We start from the raw sequence: 9,888 nt of genomic DNA, 5'->3' as shown, positions 1-9,888 counted from the left end.
CTCAATTACAATTTTTATCTCTACTGTTTTTATTTTTTTAAATTAATTTAGCATGCGATAAACTTTTTCCCCTTATATGTCGAAATACTTAACAGACGATTGTGCCATGTTGGTAATTTCATATCGATACTAATAAAATATATCTATTCCATATCGCTACAGGTAAACTATTTAAGCATTGTTATCTCTCCGGGGTCTCTCCATATCACTCCGGGGTTTGCTGAAAAGTTAAACAATTGTTACAAGTCGATTGAGCGCCCTCTTGACTTCTTGTGAAAATACCTTTGTTATGCGATATCGTGCCACTCTCTTTGTTCATATTTGTTCAAATAGTTTACCATATCCTATAACTAAATGTTCGTTGATTCACGTCATGGTCGTTAATTATCTCAGCATGAAAGAATCCTTGAATATGCCATGTAATATTCAACAAAAGCAAACATGGGCTAACTGCTCGTAAAATGAGGTCTTTTATGGTTATGGCTTTCTTCTAGATTGTTGCATTTGAAATGCTTAAATATATGGACAATGAAGTCTCTCAGCGATATCGTACGCCGGACATTGAGACCTCGACTGTGGCCAAGCATCGGGTTGGCTATGCGCAGCAGTACATTTGTATTTTTATATTAAATCATTATAATCAGTACTTGTATCAGCATTAGCACTTTGTTACATTGTTTGCTTAGATGAGAGAAAGTGGGTCAAATGTAAACATATGATAAATACCTCGTGTAGCGCTGTTTATCAATGCGCCATACTTAAGTAGGACAAGAAACAGCTAAATAATGACTGCAAAGCGCAGAAGTTGCAAAAACAGTGCATTCACTTAAACATCGCTGACCACTGATAATCAAAATCTCTTCGAATTAATGACCAGAAGCTTCGATATAAATACTTTTTCACCATTTACTTCCTTGTTCCTAAATCACGCCAAGCTTAATTGTATTGATATAACTAGGTTTTAAATGCCGATGACTGATTAACTTGATACACCCGAGGGAACAATTGTTACGTAAGAACAACCTACGCGCTACATGTACGATGTGCAAATAAATCCAGTAAACAATACTAATGTTTATTAGTCATATATATAGTCGGTCTATGCATAAAATATTAGAGTGTGAATAGCAAAAGCAATGATCATGTCAGTTAATGACAAATATTGAATGGCGGCGAATTAAAACAACCGGTAATCTACTATTATTCCAATTACGTGCTACTTTTGTGAAATTTGTGTATACTATATACGTAGATGCGAAGGAAAAAAAGAAAAAGGTTGGAAATCTTGGTACTCAACCTAATGTACTACCAGAAAGGGTAACGGAGTTCCCTGAGGATTTTTTTCCACACGTTCACTCCGAACAAACCTCTAGCAAGCAGAAACTGATGATAAGATAGTACTATATTTCTGCCACGTTTTTTTCTGTTTTGACGCAATGGGATGAAAAAGAGTCGGAAAAATTTTGTTTTTCATATCGGATATGAAATTTTTTTAATTTGGATTTATGTGATAGTTGGACATTTTTGAGTTTTTTCATTTATTTATAAAAACCATCAGACTCGCCTTCGCTGTTATTTTCCATTTTTCAAAAAAATATTGACAGATCAATTTGTAAATTTCAAACAGCATGTCAATTCAGTTCGGTTGGTTAAATCAATTATATTTTCGATTTTTTTTCATCAACTTAACGTATATTTCATTAAATAACAATTATTCATTGAATCATTCCTTCAAGTAGAGATATTTTTGCTATTTTCTTGATGCGCGTCCCCTCGTCATTTCAGACGATAAATCTTCCAAAATTCTACGTTTTATAAATCATAAGTTGTTGTGTTCAATTTATCATAGAACTTTCAATTTCAACAACAAAGACGGTTACTCAAGCTCTTTTATTTTGCCAATATTTACAAAATCACAGAGTACTGATGTGTCATGTACATTTTTATAATTTACAACACTTCAAAGTTAAAGGATATTATGGAAAACAATGTAGTTAGTAGTCTATAGTCGGAGCAGAACTTTATAATACAAACATTGTATCTGTTTTTCCAATAATTTGAAACAAACATTCAAAACAAGTATAAACGACAGTAAACAACTAAAATAATATATCATATGAGTTTATTTATATTTTGTTAAGAATATACTACATTTGAAATAACTAATATCCATGCTACGTTATATGTTTGTTTTATGTAAAATGGATATTGAAATAAAATTTCCCCCAAATTTTTTTGTAGGAATAGTTTATTCAGCATCAGCACAGTGAATCCAATCTATAAGAACCATTTCGATTTACAACCATTTCCACGCACAAAATGTGTTTCTGCTATTCAAATAAGTCGACGATATCTGAAACAAAAAGTTTCATTGTGGAATTTTAGGGATTATTTCAAAATTAGATAAAAGTAAATTCGTCTACTCGTATTGTTATGTTACAAAATATTTATTTAGATCGCGCAGACCAATACAAAAACTTGTATTAATTGGTTTTACGATCACATCTTGAATATAATATTTCTGCTGAACCAATTTCTTTGTTCAATGAAACTTATATAACTATATATGGAATCTTAAAGTATTTACCATCAAGCGTTTCCAGTTCTTCTTGACGTCGGAGATCACGTTTTACTAGCCCACTCCAGGTGCCACTAGTACGATGTCTTTATTAAAAAAAAGAGTGCATAATAATAAAAACAATAAACAGTAATGATATAATGAATAATCATAACTAGAAATTCATCTCAATTTTTCAAATGTGGCTTAAATACCCGAATTGAAATAGGTAAATAATCTTTATGAATTAACTATTTAAAATTTGTGTAATCAGCATTTTATTCTATGCTTCTATTGACAAAATGAATCCGAAGAAGTTTTATTCAATTCATTTTTGTAAAATGATGCTGTTGATTTGAACATCAACTTCATCGAAAAATTACACTCAATTAAGAAATAAGATTATTTGTTTATATACCTTCTTGCCAAATTTTCGCCCTGTGTTTGGGCACACTCGACAGTTGTTGTCAGCGTAAGAATGCAGCATACCAACAACAAAAGAGCTAGCTGTGTGCACTTATTCATTTTGTGATCAATTTTTGTTACACAGAAATTGGTATTTTAAATAAACTGTAAAATGAAAAGATTTAGAGAAATAATGCTGTAATATTTTTTCCTTTTTATTGTGGTTCAACTATTTTAGTATTATACGTGTTAACGAACCACATCGTTTCATATTATTCTATAAGAATGGTCAAACGATTCAACAATTTCAAAATTATTTGTTTTATGAACAACAAATGATATTTGGCCAACGTGGCTCTTAATTGTTGATGATGAATTTTATATAAAAAGGTTTGGTAGTATCTATAATGGTGATACTAAAAATCTGAAGTAACATCGGACGTTCAAATACGCTGAGGCGACAGCCACACATTTCGAATACAGCTATATACATAGTTAAATGCATACCAGACAATATTTTGCAAAGACCACGAAAAGATCAACACAGATCATACTGTGATACTCAGCAAAATTCGTATATGAGATATCGTTCGCTATCCAAGACTATTTATAGCTTTTCGAACCCATGAATACGGAAAAAAGGCGTTGCGTAATACTTTTTCACGTGCATTGCTTTCAATTTATTTTTCAAAAAGATATCCGTATTTTTTCACGAAATTGAAACATTATTTTTTTTTATTATTTTTCACGAAACCTTTTTATTGATGATACGTTGAAAGATTGACAAAATAATTATATCCAATAACAAACCCGTCGTCCCGCATTTTCCAGACACATCGCGTAAGAAGTTTTTGCATAACTCTGCCGCTAGTATATTGTTCCGGTATTACGTAACAAAGATGGGAAATCACAATATTTCGTTCATTCCGTTTATATATACTTATAGTCACTTTGGCAGAAAAATAACAATACAAATATGGAAACTCTTCGTAGATAGGCAAAAATCGAATTTCCCGAAACCGTCCAAGAACCGACAGTTTGGGCTGAAATTCTTATCATATATATGATAATTTGGTTACTTGTAAACGTCCAATAAATAATTCTGAGTAAATGCAAATAAAATATATTGGAATCTGTCCTACAATTGTATTTAGTTAACACTGATTAAGGCAACGCAGGATAATCAGTAATTTTTTTGATATTCCCAAACCACGTAAATTTAATTTGTAGACTTTTTTTGGTTTAATAACCTATTTTTTTGCCTCACTTTCAATCTCCAAAAAATTCTCAAAAATGAATAGGTTACTTAGTTTGAAGTTTGCTATTTCATAATATCAATTTTAGAAAAAATCTGTTAAAATATCTATCTGCCAGTTAAAAAATGTTTATTCGTTTAATGAATTTCTCCGAAACCATTGTGATATTTTTAACCTATTATATCTTAAAATATAACTGCATCATGTTGCAATTTTCGCCAATTTTGTTTACCACAAAAAGCGAAATGTATGGATGGGTGGGGTATTTGACGTCAGATTTCCGTTATAAATTAAGTAAACAAAAATATATTCATTTATTTCCAGTTATTCTCATTCAAATAAATACGCATCGAGGGGATATTGCATTGGTCTGTATTTTTTCAAATGGCGGCACTCGACTTTACATGATTGTGCAGAAAAATACATTTCTGAAAAAGTTAAATTCTTTACGAAAAACTATGGTCATTGTACCAATAAACAAATACATATATACCAAACCACAGCGTTGCCAATTTTAGCATTTATTTCGTTAAAAAATTCTCAAAGCTAATTGGATTGCTTGAATTTAAAGAAACTAGTTATTTCTATGTTTGCGATCAATTTTTTTGAGCTAAATATTTTGATTGAACACAATTTATCAAAAGGGGTCTATTTCAACGGTTTTTCATAAACCTTAATTCGGTCCCCTAAAGTCTGATAAATATTGACTCATTGAATATTTTAAGTGTATTTCGATGCATTAAAGTTGTCAAGAAATACCAAAATTCTCTTTTTGTCGCTCCTCGCAAATCATAAATTATGATGTTGTCGCCAGATCATAACTTGAAATTTTTAATGTGTGACTAATTGGAGAATTTTTCTCTTTTTTACTGTAATCATATTTGAAAACAGCATTTTTCAACATAAATTGGTATTTTAGATCAAGAAAAAGTTGTACCTATCTTTTATTCAGAAAACCTTGTATGAAATCAAATAATTTTGAATTATATCTAAATTTTATGTATTTGTTAATGAGGAAAATTATTGAAATAATACTTATATTTGGTAAATACAAGAAACTCCCTTTTCGAAAATTTGAAGTAAAAAAAAAATGATGAATTCTTGTTAACCTTAGCTACACCCTTGATCTCTCGAAATTTCCGTTTACAGAGACGTAAATTATTTTGACTGACAGCGTTATCTGTTCCAGACATCTTCTGCCTAATATGGTGATAGTCACGGTTTGCGTTAAGAAAGAGTGGCGTATCAAAATATAATACTTAAACCTAGCTTTTATAATATCGATGCTAACAGGTTTATAGTATCTTTGAAATCTTCTTTAATAGATAGCGTTTCAAGATGTATTTATCTGCTCTTTGTACCCTTGATGTAGATATATACCAAAACATAGAAACCAAGTTTTTAGCTTCTCCGTAAGTTTATTTATCCATACAATGATATATAATTTGTAACAATGTATATGGGCACGCGTGGGTTGATCTATACAATTAGGTTATCAAAATATGTAATTGGCCTTATCTTAGTTAAAATCCTTTCATGTAACTCTTGAGTTCATTTTTATATTTTATTTCGCCGATTAGGTAAAGCCACATTTTTCTGGAAAAATCCAAAACAAATAATTCTTACGGCAAAAATTATCTAAATAATTTCTAGGCGTTGTCAATTGAGAAAGTTTTGATATAAGATAATCCGTAACAATGGTTTCTAATTGATATCTTTGTCGGGTTTCTTAGAGAAGGGTGCATTAGATCGATTGTGATAAACTTTATAGATATTCGTTGAGTTCAACGTTGAGGTTCAAACTTAAGTAATATATGTTTACTTCTATGTGCACTTTCTAACCCTTTAAATCAGTGATTCTCAAGACAATTTTTGATGGGGCTTGTAGCTAATTAAAAATAAAAGTTCTTGTTAGATTTGATCCTGCCCGCCCTATTTTTCATGTTTACATTTCAAAACTTTTTATTTATTTCATTATTTACGTTTCATTCACGTATTTTCAACGTAAATGAAATATACTTTTGCCTTATTATCTGTTATTTGCAGCTTATTGTTAGCTAGTTATTTTTGGGGTGGGGCGCGAAACTCGACAAATTCTAAAAAGGAGGCGAGGGTAAAAAAGTTTGAGAGCCACCGCTTTGAACCAATCATATTTTACTTCATAACATATTTAAGATTTCCATCGATCAATTCAATTTCGTATTTTGAGTTGAAAAAGCTTACCATTCTAATGATTTACTGGAAATCGAGCATGCATTTTGATCGTTTGTAAAATTCTTGTTGTTGTTTGGTGACTGTTTGGTTGAAATAAATTGCTTTCTTGTGTAAGTGATGGGTCAATCGATTTCACATTTTCATAACTCAAAAATGGAAGAAGCTGTTATTACCTGTAATCTTTTTTTTAAATGTATCAGAGAACCGATATTTCAGAAATTTTGCTGCTTTATTCTAACACTTTTTATTACGTTTTTTCCGACCGCATCCGTATTACTTATCGTCCGCCGATATTTTCAACAAACTCGATGGTACCGATGTGCACCTTTCGTGTCAATATATTTTAGCATAGCTCATCTGTTTCTCAGTTCTTGATTACTGAATTACGTAGTCAATCTATCCCAACTACTACAAACTTTGATTAGTTATATACATGAACAAATGAAGCTAATATACCAAGTGAAAGTGGCCCGTCCTGATCTTCATGTCGTAATACATTTCCATACAGCTTTCTATCTTCATTAACTCACACAATACATACAAAATATATAACTTCCCACAAGCAAACTACAATTAGAATATTTTGTCATAACACTTTTGACAACACAGATCAAAGTCTCCTAACGGAGATGTTGCTTTCGTTATGTACTAATCAGGGTGTTTTAAAATATTATGCCATCTAATAGGGTTGTACAGAATTTATTTTCAGTTGCATCGACAAATTTTGAATTACCCGGAGTCGCAATTTTGGACCAAACGTTTACTCCCGCCTGTTCCGTTCTGCAAAATTATTCTCTTCACCTCGGGAATGAACATAAACGCAGAAATGATAATTTTCTTTAGATTGAATTCGTGCACCTTCAGTCAATAGTGTGTAATTTACTGCATCGGTCAAATGCTGTGTTGATTTTGCTCCATCTCTGCCTCCTATTCTATTTTTGCGGAATTTACTTAGCCGCTGATTGGCTTCAAACCGGTGGCGCAGCCAGAGGGATTTTGAAGTCGAACCCTATCACTCACGGTTAAATTTTCGGAAGACGTTGCATAGGAATTTAAGATTCCGACTTTGAGTAAAATAATCGCGATTACGGCGTCATTGCGTAAGCGACTATGCCGTAATTGCGGACTTGGTTGTGGTCAATTACTCGCGAGCCTGACATCTATAGATATCAAGTACTCCTTCAAGTTTTGAACACTTATCAAAACGAATTTTTCTGGAGAGCTTGCTTAGTCTTTTACCCTTTTTCATATACACGAGATGTGCAAATCCAAACCGGTGAAACGTTTTTGTAATTTTATTTCTCCTCATGCTTCCAAGCAGTTTCTTGATGAGATATCCAGTCTTTCCATCTTGTTTAAATATTAATTAACATAAAATGTTAAATGTTAGATAAGTTTAAAGCACTTTCAATTATTATCAAATGTAATATTAATAAATACAAATAATGTTTTTTTCGTGGAGTTCTCAACACTCAAATTTTATGAACTTTCTTGTTTGCATCTGTTGATACATCTTCACTTTGTGGAGCAAGACTTCTACATATTCTCCAACCGTAAATTCTAAATTTGATCGTGAATTAAACACATCTGTGTTTTATTACAGCTACCATATTTTTTTCACGAACATTGACCAACAACAAAACTTACTTAGCCAACTAGGCTAGTCTAAATGCACTCAAATAAAGTTGAAAAAAAAATTGAATTTGTAAGAACACAATTTACAAGAAACTGAAAAATATTAAATGCGGTGATCTATTATTTTAATCCTTATTGAAATATTATGTATATATCTTTGATTAAATATTTTAAACTTATCGTAAACGTCTTATCAACAATTCTGTAATTGTTTATCGCAGGTATTAAGCTATTAAAATAGATTGTAGATAATTACCGATTATTATCCAATGCTTCTTCCACTGTGTCTGGCATGGGTTGTCCTTTCGTCTCAGGTATGAATATCAATGTAATTACCCCACAAAAAATGGTCAATGCTCCCATTGTAATATTTGGTAACGCATGATTGAATTTTTCTGAATAAAAACATTTTTTAATTTGTCTTTTATGAAGTGCACCAATGCCGTCACCCCACTGAAGGCTCTATACGAGTGTTTCCCAACCCGAGCGTTGGAATGAGTCCGCAACGAGTCAGAAATTCACTGCGGGCCATTTTTGCGAAACTTAACTATCAGCCAAGTTTCGATCAACGTTAGAATTTACATAACACACAAAAAGCAGGTTTATTCGCATAACATTAATCGAGTCAGTAATTACTGGTTACTGAGTATAGGGCTGGGAATATATTCAACTATTAGAATAGCAATTCACTATTCGAAAATTTGGTAACACGTGACGCGACAGGTCACTTGTGCGTCGCTTAATCAAACGATTGGATTTCACAACTCGCTTGCGGATTTTCGACGAAAACACGAGTCTGTACACGCTTCGATAGATACCTAAGGGGTGTTTCTCGCGAGTTCGAACAACGAGGAATAAAAAAATTTTCTGGTAGGTGTCAATGGTGGCAACCCTAATTTTCTGAATTGAAAAGCGGCAATACAAAAAACTAAAAATATAACGGATAACACCATAAGTTTTGTTTTATGATAGTCTAAAAACGCTTTTTTAGACATTGCAAATCGCAATATTTTGGGGGCTACCGTAGTATACGTACCAGGGGGGCATTTTCCCTTATGATTCTTTGTTTTACTGCCTCCGCATCGGTACGTACAGTACTGGAGCGCCGTAAGTGTTCAGATTTGTCGAATTCACAAAAATACGAATTAAAACAAAATATAATCGGGCACTTTACTACGCATTCTTGTGTCCACGGATTGTCATGGTATTTTCTGAAAGTTTTTCTTTTATTTCCTCAACACAACCGCAGATTAAATTTATCAGAATTAAATTAGTAATAAAGCAAGGAGATGAAGATGTATTTTTGATTTACTAATATAATTTAAATATATTTTTAAGTACTATATCAAGTTGTACTTTCTGGACATTTATAGCAGATAGTAGGATTTTTCTAACGGCGATAACAAATTCGCAACATCGCAAAAAAAAGTATCAAAACTAATTATAATCGGGCAATATATTCTCATATTATTATGTTCGCAGATTGCCGTGGCATTTTAAAGAAGTAATGCTTTCATTTTGTCGAAAGTCGACGCAACCGCGAGTTACCAAGAACACAATTAAATTAAAATAGAGAGACTTGTTAAATGCTCGTCGTTGTCATGGATTGAATATTGTGCGACAGAAAAGGCCATTATATATACACTAAAAAAGTCGGCTATTTTAATGAACGCGTAAATTGCGGCGAATTTCCGATTTTGAAATTTGTTAAAATTCTGTTATGTTTGGTTTTATTGCTTCTTCACAGAGAGTACGGTTGCAATAAACGCAGCTTGAGTCCGCAAAGGTTTTCGCCTGTGATAAAATAGTCCGCGACCAAAA

General features: G+C 32.1%; 1 long non-coding RNA gene across 1 annotated transcript; it reads right to left on the bottom strand.

Moving 5' to 3' along the window:
* Positions 1–1,900: 1,900 nt before the first annotated feature.
* Positions 1,901–3,125, bottom strand: LOC120338391 (uncharacterized). Its single transcript, XR_005569088.2, has 3 exons — positions 2,976–3,125; positions 2,588–2,664; positions 1,901–2,353 (listed from the first exon to the last, which is right to left on the bottom strand). It is a non-coding gene; the product is annotated as an uncharacterized LOC120338391 (long non-coding RNA).
* Between the last annotated feature and the right edge of the window lie 6,763 nt (positions 3,126–9,888).

Source organism: Styela clava, chromosome 10, assembly GCF_964204865.1.
Source record: "Styela clava chromosome 10, kaStyClav1.hap1.2, whole genome shotgun sequence".
Taxonomy (NCBI): domain Eukaryota; kingdom Metazoa; phylum Chordata; class Ascidiacea; order Stolidobranchia; family Styelidae; genus Styela; species Styela clava.
This window is presented reverse-complemented; position numbering and strand designations above follow the sequence as displayed.